Below are 8,407 nucleotides of genomic sequence, written 5' to 3' on the forward strand. Positions count from 1 at the left end.
TGAATCCTTTCCTCTGCGAAGCCATCATAAAGGTTCTGGTGAGGGTGCGAGAAGTCTTTCTGCTGTTACTAACAGTGGAAGTGTGTGCAATGATGGGACCCTCCTTGTTTCCCTTCCTGACTTTGTGGAGAGACCTAGTAAAGGTGCAGGCATCTCCTCTCCTGGATCTAGCTGTGGTGGGGAGCACTGCCCGGCTGGCGCTGTTGGTGTGTGTTCGTTCGCTTCAGGCAGAATCAGCTATGTTAGCTCAGATGAGTGATTCTAAACCGTTCGTTCAGCTGCTGATGACATTTTCCTTCTTCTCTTGCCTGGAGCAAACTAAGGATCTGAGGCAAACTGCTGGCAGATTGCGTAGGTGGCAGCAGCTTCCAGCCAAGGTGGTCGTGCTGACAGCTCTTCCTGTCCCCAAAGCCCTGGATGGATGGAGTCCTCCAGACCTGCTGATGCAGGGGAAGGTCTGACTGCCCCTGCTCTCCTGTCCTAGGCCTGCCCAGTGCGTAAATACGGATTGCTATTCGGACGTGGAAACAGCTCTGTTTGCTAGTGGAGAAGTGATTGTTTAATGACGTCCAGCCGAATGGCCGCGGCCACACTTTGCTGTTTAAGTGCCACTACTTCACACTAAATACGATCAGCCTAGGGAGGAGCTCATGGCTCCAGGGAAAGTCACCACAATGCAGATACCGGGCACCAGATGAAGGGAGAAAAACCGACTGTGTTCAAAGGCACAAAAAATAAAGACGGGGCAAACCAGCTTTTCAACTGTTCACCAATAAATACTGGTCAAGAGCTTTCAGGTGAGTGTTGACTGTATTTAGGGTCCTTCGGCATGCACATGCAGTTCATCATTAGGTCTATCGTTCTCTGCCATTTTTCCCCTGTCTCCACCCATTCACAAGCTAAAGATCAAGAAGGGGGTAACTTTAAAGCAGTAGCTCCCATACTGGAGCTAGTCCCAGCTGTCATCAGCCACCGAGACTCGCAGACCCCTCTGCCCCTCAGGATACATCAGAGGCCTCCAAGGTAGTTCGTTGACAACAGTTAGCCTGCAGCTCTCCTCCTGGACTTGTGTGGTTTTGGTGTCTCGGTGGTGTTGTCAGTGAAGCATTTCCTCCTTCAGGCCGGTGGAGCAGGCTCGGAGAGCTTGGGGCTGGTGTGGTGCAGTGAGAAACGAGGCGGCGGTGTGCCAGCTCGCTGCCTGCGAGGTCTTTTGTGCCGAGATGCAGCTGGGAGATGGTTGCAAATTCGTAGCTGTGTTGCAGGCACCTGTTGTAAGCTACGGTCTGGGCAGGTTCCTTAAGGTACGTGATCTCTAGAGACTGGGTTCTCGCTCACCTGTTCTATCACTGCCTGTTTCTTCTCTGATTCCGAATCATGGCAAAGCACCAGAAAATGTGAATCTCTTGGCCAGAATATTCTCCAGTGAGCCCCCAAAAAATCCTAAATAATGGGTCCAAACGATGAGACAGGCAGCTGCCGTTCCACTGAAATAGGCAGCCTCGCGGCTGCCTGTGCTGTTTCTCAGTCTGGCCCCATTAAGCCTGAATTCCCAGGGAAGGGACTGAGAAATCTCATCTCCAATTATTTATCCGATTACAAGGGTAGGCATGCTCGCGTCTGCTTTCCTTGCCGGCGCGCTTTGTGTGCTGGCGCTGAGCGGGCTTTCGAGTCCAGCTGTGTCGTTCTGTTCCACTGAGCCACCAGGCACTGATGCTCTCGGCTACTTTTCCTTGCTTGCGACCCCGGACTCAAGTCCGAGATGAAATTATTCACGCAAGACCACAGCTCAGATGTAAACAGTCTGACTTCATGGACTGGTCTGCCAGAGACAAGCCCACTGCTGGGAAAAAAGGAGCGAAAGAGTAGAGGTCCCTGGTAAATAGAGGGCAGGGAAGAGCCGACCCCCTCGCTGTTAGTGGAGCATCACTTTTTGGAGAGCAAGAACCAAGAAGCTGGGGAGGTGCAGGGCAGTGGCAGGTGGAGGCAAGCGCTGTCGCTGCTCCGATGTCGCTGGTGTTTCACGCGTTCCTGGGCCTTTCCGCTTCGCTTGCTCCTTGCTGGATGCTGGTCTGTCTCGGAGCGCGCACCGACGGCGGCGTTTCTCCTTCGCGTCCTGCGTCTCGCCAGCCGCCGCCGGCCCCATGCAGCAGGGCTCGGCAGAGGCGGGCAGTGCTCCGGCTGGGTTTTGGGACGTGGCTCTGCCAGGCGCTTGGCAGAGGCTTCTTCAGCTGATTAACAGCGTGATATGAGCTAATGAGGGTTTTCTGCTCAGCCTGTCTGAGTTTAGGAGATCTCTTTTGCCTGCTGTTCCAGCACCTTATTACAGTGTGGTTTTGTTTTTAACCAGGGAGTTTTTATTAATGCAAAGTTGCACAGTGAGATTATAATAAGGGATTTGGAGATCTCTAAGTCCACAGACGATTACTGCAGCCGCAAAACGGGCTGGAGGACTTTGCCAGTATTTTGACGTTCTCAATACTGTTTCCCGGGGACAAGAAGGGCGGGGGGGAGCTCCAGCCTTGCGCTTGCCCGTCTCCGGGAAAGGCCTCGCTGACGGGCGAGCCGGCACCAGGCTGGGGCCACGGTGGGAAGCACATCGAGGGGAACGGATCCACCCTGGCCCGCGATGGGGGCAGAGATCCCACGTGCGCCCGCCAGCGAGGAGCGGGCAAGACGTGCGCAGTCCTGCTTCCCGATGCACCGTCCGGTCCCCTGGGCAGCTCCCGAAAAGGGTCGATAACTGATTTAGGCTGGCTAGAAGCGATGTCCCGGCAGGAGTGTGTGCGGTTTGCCGGCGAAGGTGCCGTTGCAGGGACCGGAGAGGGCTTCGCGGAGCCGAGCTCCTGCAGCCGTGCAGCCGCTAGATGGAGGTGCAAGGCTCCCTGGGCGCGGAGGCATCCCTGCTCCTCCGCCCGAGCATCCCGGCCTTGCCCTCGGCGCGTCCGCCCGCCCGGTTGTGCAGCGAACGGCTGCAGCGCATGTAGTGCGTGCTCGGGGCACCTCCGCACCGGGGCACGGTGAGGCGGAGCAGGACAAGATTGGGGGAAAAAATCCATTTTTGGTTCAGCTGAAGGAGGAGAGGGCCATCGCCCAGCCATGTCCGTCCGGCTGTGCAGGGATGCCGCCGGGTGCCGGAGCAGGAGCCCAGCTCCGGGGAGCCGCGGTGGGGTGCACCGTCTGAAATGAGTTTTTTGAGAAGTCTGCTTGCAAACGACCCCCAGGCTGCAGGGAAAGGCGGCCGCCCCGGGCACCGCTCGCCCGCTCCGCCAGTCCCTGAGCGGCTCCTGGCTGCTCCCTGCCGCTGCGGGACGCCCAAGCGCGAGGGGGTTTGGGACCCCGGAGCCGCTGCAGCCGTGCGCCAGGCCGGGCTTTGCAAAACCAGTGCTGCAGCGGGGGAAAAGTCAATAATCGTCTTGATTAAAAAACCTGCCTCCCTTATCGTTCCCGGCTTCCTCGCTCGCTGCAGCGTGAGCCCTCAGCCGGGCCCTGGCAATCAAATCGCGCCTGATAAAAAGCCTCTGGCAGCCTCGAGCGACCCGGGAGCCGGGCGCTGCCGGCGGCGTTGGCTCAGCTGCCGGCTTCGCTCCCGCCGCGCTGCTCCCGCCGTCCCCCCGCTCTTATTTATATCGGCGTGTGCATTAGCAGATGCACCACGGGATGTTCAATTACCTGCCGCGTGCGGTGGCAACGCAAGCCTTCTCAGGAGCCATCAAGGGTGGCTCTTTTTATGTTTTCTTTTTCTTTTTTAACATGCTTTTAAAAGGGACGCGCAGCCCGGGGATGGGCAAAGCGGTGGCACTGAGTAAAGCAAACCAAAGCAAAAAAAAAAAGGTGGCATAAAGAGAGGGATCAATAAATAAATAAGCCTGTTTATGAAATGAAACGGCCACGTAGAAAAATGATCTCTGGGAAGAAAGCGGCTCCCCGGGGCTATTTTTAGCTCTCCTGTTTCTTTTTTTTTCCCCCCCCTCCCTCGAACACCGAAGCAGCCTGCCCGTCCTGGTGCGCGTCAGCCTTGCTTTTGTCACGCGCCTCTTGAGAGCCAGGTGATGCTTTTTCTTATTTTTATTTTTTCCTTATTTATTTATAGCAAAGAGCCAGGGTGAAGAGGCCGGTGTCTGCCCTGGCTGGGAGAGAGCTCCGAGAGCTTCGCCCCAGAGCCGGGTCCGCTCCCATGTCGGCACGCCGTGAGCAGCCATCCGTGCGTGCTCCCATCTTTGCACCTATATGGAATAAATATGTAATTCTCTTATTATTCAATTAGGAATTTAATGCACAATCAGGTGATCGCTATAAGAGGATTTCCTCTAAGACGGGATTTGAATAACCGGGCTACGAGTAATATATTCCCTTAACGGGTTTATGCCTTTATCAGATTTTTTTTCCCCTAAGCGCTTTAGTGCATTTACTTCCCTATTGTCACCGCTTTTCTCCCTGCTCTTCCTCCCTCCCCGAGCTTATGCAAATCCCCCGTAAGGCGTTTAACGCGCCGCGTGTGCCGATTGCTCTCGGAGGTAGGCGGCTGCCGCTGTCTCCCGGCAGGCCGCTGCCGCCGCTGTTTGTCTGCCGCAAGGGCAGCCGGGTCCGCTCGCGCCCCCGCCGCTCGCCCTGCCTGCGGCAGCTCCCGTCTCGTTTTCCTGGGGGGGGGTTGAGCTGCCTTTGCTCAGCGGGTAGCTGGGACCCCCCCGAAGCCCTGGCTCTGGGGGATGCGATTGCCCTGCTCGCCTCAGTGGAGCGTTCACTCTGAAACCTACAGACACCCACTTGGAAATGTGAACAGGGGCAGGGGTGACGAGGGGGACGGAGCACGACAAGACTGGCAGTAATATAGTAATAACCAGAGGGGCTGTATTTCTTGTTAAACCTAAAATGGTGCTGCAAGGATGCCCCAGGGGGCAAAAGGCTCAACAGCGGTGTGTCCCAGCTGCCCTCCGGGACCGGGCTGAGGAGAGCTGACTGCTGCCAGTAATAATTACCCCTACGAGGGCTGGATTTCACCCAGATCCCAAAGGGAGCAGAGGATTTCCCGAGCCACCTCCGTTTCCCATCGCCAGCACCGCGCAGGCCCCCGGGAGCGCTGCAGCGTTGCTCGCAGCTGCTGGTGAGGTTTTTCGTGACCCCGATGGGGGGGGGGGGAACGTTCCCGGGGAGGTGTCACCGCTCTCTGCCTTCAGAGAAAATCTCTTTCTCACAACCTGGGTCTTTAAATAGCCCGGATCAGTGGGCGAGAGCTCCAGCTCGGCCCCCCCAGGCCCTTCCCTCCGCTGCGCCGCTGCTGATTGCCTCCTTTTTTTTTTTTTTTCCCATCTTGCGGCTGTGCCTGTGCGCAGCAATTATGCAAAGCTGCAATCAAGGAGCTGAATTAGCTGCTCGTCTTGGATTAATTAGGGATGGATGCAAATCTGTTCCAATGAGGAGGGGGAGAAAAAAAGGCCCCGGGTATCCTCTGTGGCTTTCTCCAGCTCTGCCGGGCTGGCTTAGCTGGTGCGGGGCGGGAGGGATGCCAGGAGCAATCCTTCGCCGGAGAGAGTCTCCAAATCACGGCGTCTGCGTGAAAAAAGTTTGTCGTCGTCCTTGGTGAGCAGCCGGGACCCCAAAGGTGATAAACTTGTCTCTAACTCAGCCCGCTCTTCCTCGGCAGGGAGGGGTTAAATCCGGGGCTCGGAGCGACCCCTTCGTTGGTCCAAGCCCTTTTGCAAGGCCCAGGGAAGAGCAGGGTTAATCCCGCCGCCTCCAGGGCCTAACTCCCCGCAGGAGACATCCCCGTACTCGGTGCGGAGGGGACAGGGCTTGGGGCAGAAGCCCCAAATACCTCTGGGACTGGCAAAAAGAGCCGGGCCCTTGCCAGGTGCGGGCGGGAGATGCTCCGGGCCCCGTTTTCACCACGCGCTGTCGTTTGGCCGCGGGCTGCCGGTGGGAGAGTCCCCGGCAGGGCGTCCAGAGCCCCTTCGGTGCCCGAGGACTGGGGTGTGCGGGGTGTCCCCACCGAGGGGGGGGGGGGGGGGACCGGGGCCGGCTTCGCCCTCGCGCGCGTGGAGCCGCGCATCTGGCGGGTTTTCCTGGCTTTTAAAGTGGGTCGAGCAGAAATCCAAGGAGCGTTCAAGCTCACAAGCCACGAGTGATCTGCATCGAAGCTAAATTATTCAGGTCCAGGTAAAAAATTTAAGAGCCCAGCAAAACTCAGAGGGAGAGACCGGATTAGGGGATCCCTGAATGAACCCCGTCCTCGCCCCCCCCCCCCAAAAAAAACCCCTCGCAGCTGCTAAAGGCACCTCGGGCGTGCTCAGCCCTCCGCCCCGCCGCCGCTCGCGGGAACCTGCCCCGTCCTGGCTCAGGGGTCCCTAAAATCCAGGTGCAAATGGGGTGCTCTCGTGCCCAGAAGGGTTTCTCATGCCGCTTGGCTGGGCTCCGGCTTCCTCGCCGTCACGCTCGGCAGCCGGGGAGCTTCTCCTGCGATAAATCATCCCTAGCCGAGCTCTCAGCTCCATTAAGCACCGTAAAAGCCCCTCGGCAGCGCCCGACGCATCCGAGCGGGCACCGGGCTCCCCAGGGAGCGCTCCGGCGAACAGCTCACGCGCCTCCATCAATATTTACAAGCCCCTGGAAACCGCCGCGGCGGCCGAGGCCTTAATGGAAAGCGCCTTCAGCCGGAGCGATGGACGCGAAAGTGGAGCCGTCCCGCCAGCGAACGAGACCCCAGCGGCAGCGGGAGGAAGAGGAAGGGCCCCCGCACTGGGCGGGCTGGGCCGCTGGAGGAGCAGGGCACGGTCGCGCCTGGTGCAGCCTGTTGGCCTGGATGTGGGGGAAAAAGGAGCCGTTTTGGAGCCGGTGTGTGGTCAGCCCTGGCGGGTACTGCCGGCTCCGGTGGCCATGCTCGGCCCCGCGTGACGGGCTGCACCGTGGGCGGCAGCTCTGGGCCTTCGTCGCCCTCCTCCTGCACCAGCGTCGCTTTGCAAAGCTCTCGCCGGGCGGCAGGGGCAAGGCTTGTAGCCAGCTTTGTAGCGTCTCCCAGCAGCTCCGAGCTGCGGATGCACCCGGAGGGCGCCAGGCTTGTGCTCACCGGCACTTGCCTTCGAAGGCTTCTCCCCCCGGAGCGAAGCCGCTGCTCCTCGCCCAGCTGAGAGGCTGGGGGGGCCGTGGGGCGATGGGCACCGTGTCCTGGCTGCTCGAAGCGCTGCCGAAACCTCCTTCCTGGAGATTTCCATTTCTGCCTCAGGGAGTGGCCGGCCGCGGGCAGCAGAGCTCGGAGGGAGCTGTTGTCTCTGGTCTGCGTTGGGGCAGGCGGTGCGGGATGGCGTTGGGGCAGCCCGTCACACAGGGGAGCATCCCACGGGATGGGGAGCAGTGTTTCCGTCCCTGCCCCAGCGGCGTCTCTGCAGCCTGGTGTAGCTGAGACCGACAGAGTTTAACTTAGCAAGCTGGGGCTAAAGGCGGTTTCGTCCCCGTGCGAGGCGGGTGATGTCGTTAAAGAGCGTGCCCCATTAGCGGCAGCCTCGTTTGCTCGTGCGCTGGGAAAGCCACGAGCTTTTGCACCACCATCCTGCGGCAAAACGCGTGTTTCCCACGGAAATGCAGGCGCGGGAACCTGCCAGGGCTTAAACCCTGGCATCAGCTGCGTGTCCGAGTCCTCCGAGGGCTGAGCCCCTCGCGGGCTCTTATAGCGAAACTGCGCATCCGCCCGAGCCCCCGGGTCAGCGTCTGGGGCTTCAGGAGGGGGAGAATTGGTTAAAAAGGCGAATTGCTGCAAGAAGCAGTGAGTAACACTGCGCAGAGAGCGATGCGACAGCGGGGCCGCGCCAGGGAGCCAGGAAAAGGCGAGCGCACATATGCTTTAACACGTCCTGCTCTTTTTTTAAAGTGTTTGCGTCTTCGCGATGCCAGGCTGAGGCATCCAAAGGCGCCAGGTGGCCCGGAGGAGCCAGGTTCCCGGCCCCGCGGCGGGGCGGCATGTGGCCTTGCTCCTGGTGGATTCTTTGGTCTCTAATAGGGTTGTGCTTAGCCCTCTTTGCCTCGGAGGTGGTGCCAAGACAGTCTCTCCAGGCCATCGTTGCAAGAGTGTCATGTCTTTGCAGTCTCTCGTCTGCTGTTGAACTGGATGGATGGGGAGGGGGAGCCCAAACACAGCAAAATCACCCCCTTTTCATAGGAACAAAAAAGAAAAAAAAAAAAAAAAAAAAGGTCATTTAAAAATACGCGTTCCTATTATTGTTATTATCCTCTCACTAGAGTAAACGCGGCCTTCATCCCAGGACCTGCCTCGTCGCTGGCCTGAAATCCTCTTCCTTGGTCAAGGGGAATTTCTGAAGCGGCTGAACGCTCATGGCACGAGCGGCAGCAGGGTTATGCCCCTGCGCTCCAGCCGGTTCCTCGCGCTGTGGGGCCGGCTCAGCCGCGGCACAGCTCCCAG

Source organism: Apteryx mantelli, chromosome 16 (assembly GCF_036417845.1).
Source record: "Apteryx mantelli isolate bAptMan1 chromosome 16, bAptMan1.hap1, whole genome shotgun sequence".
In the NCBI taxonomy this organism is placed as follows: domain Eukaryota; kingdom Metazoa; phylum Chordata; class Aves; order Apterygiformes; family Apterygidae; genus Apteryx; species Apteryx mantelli.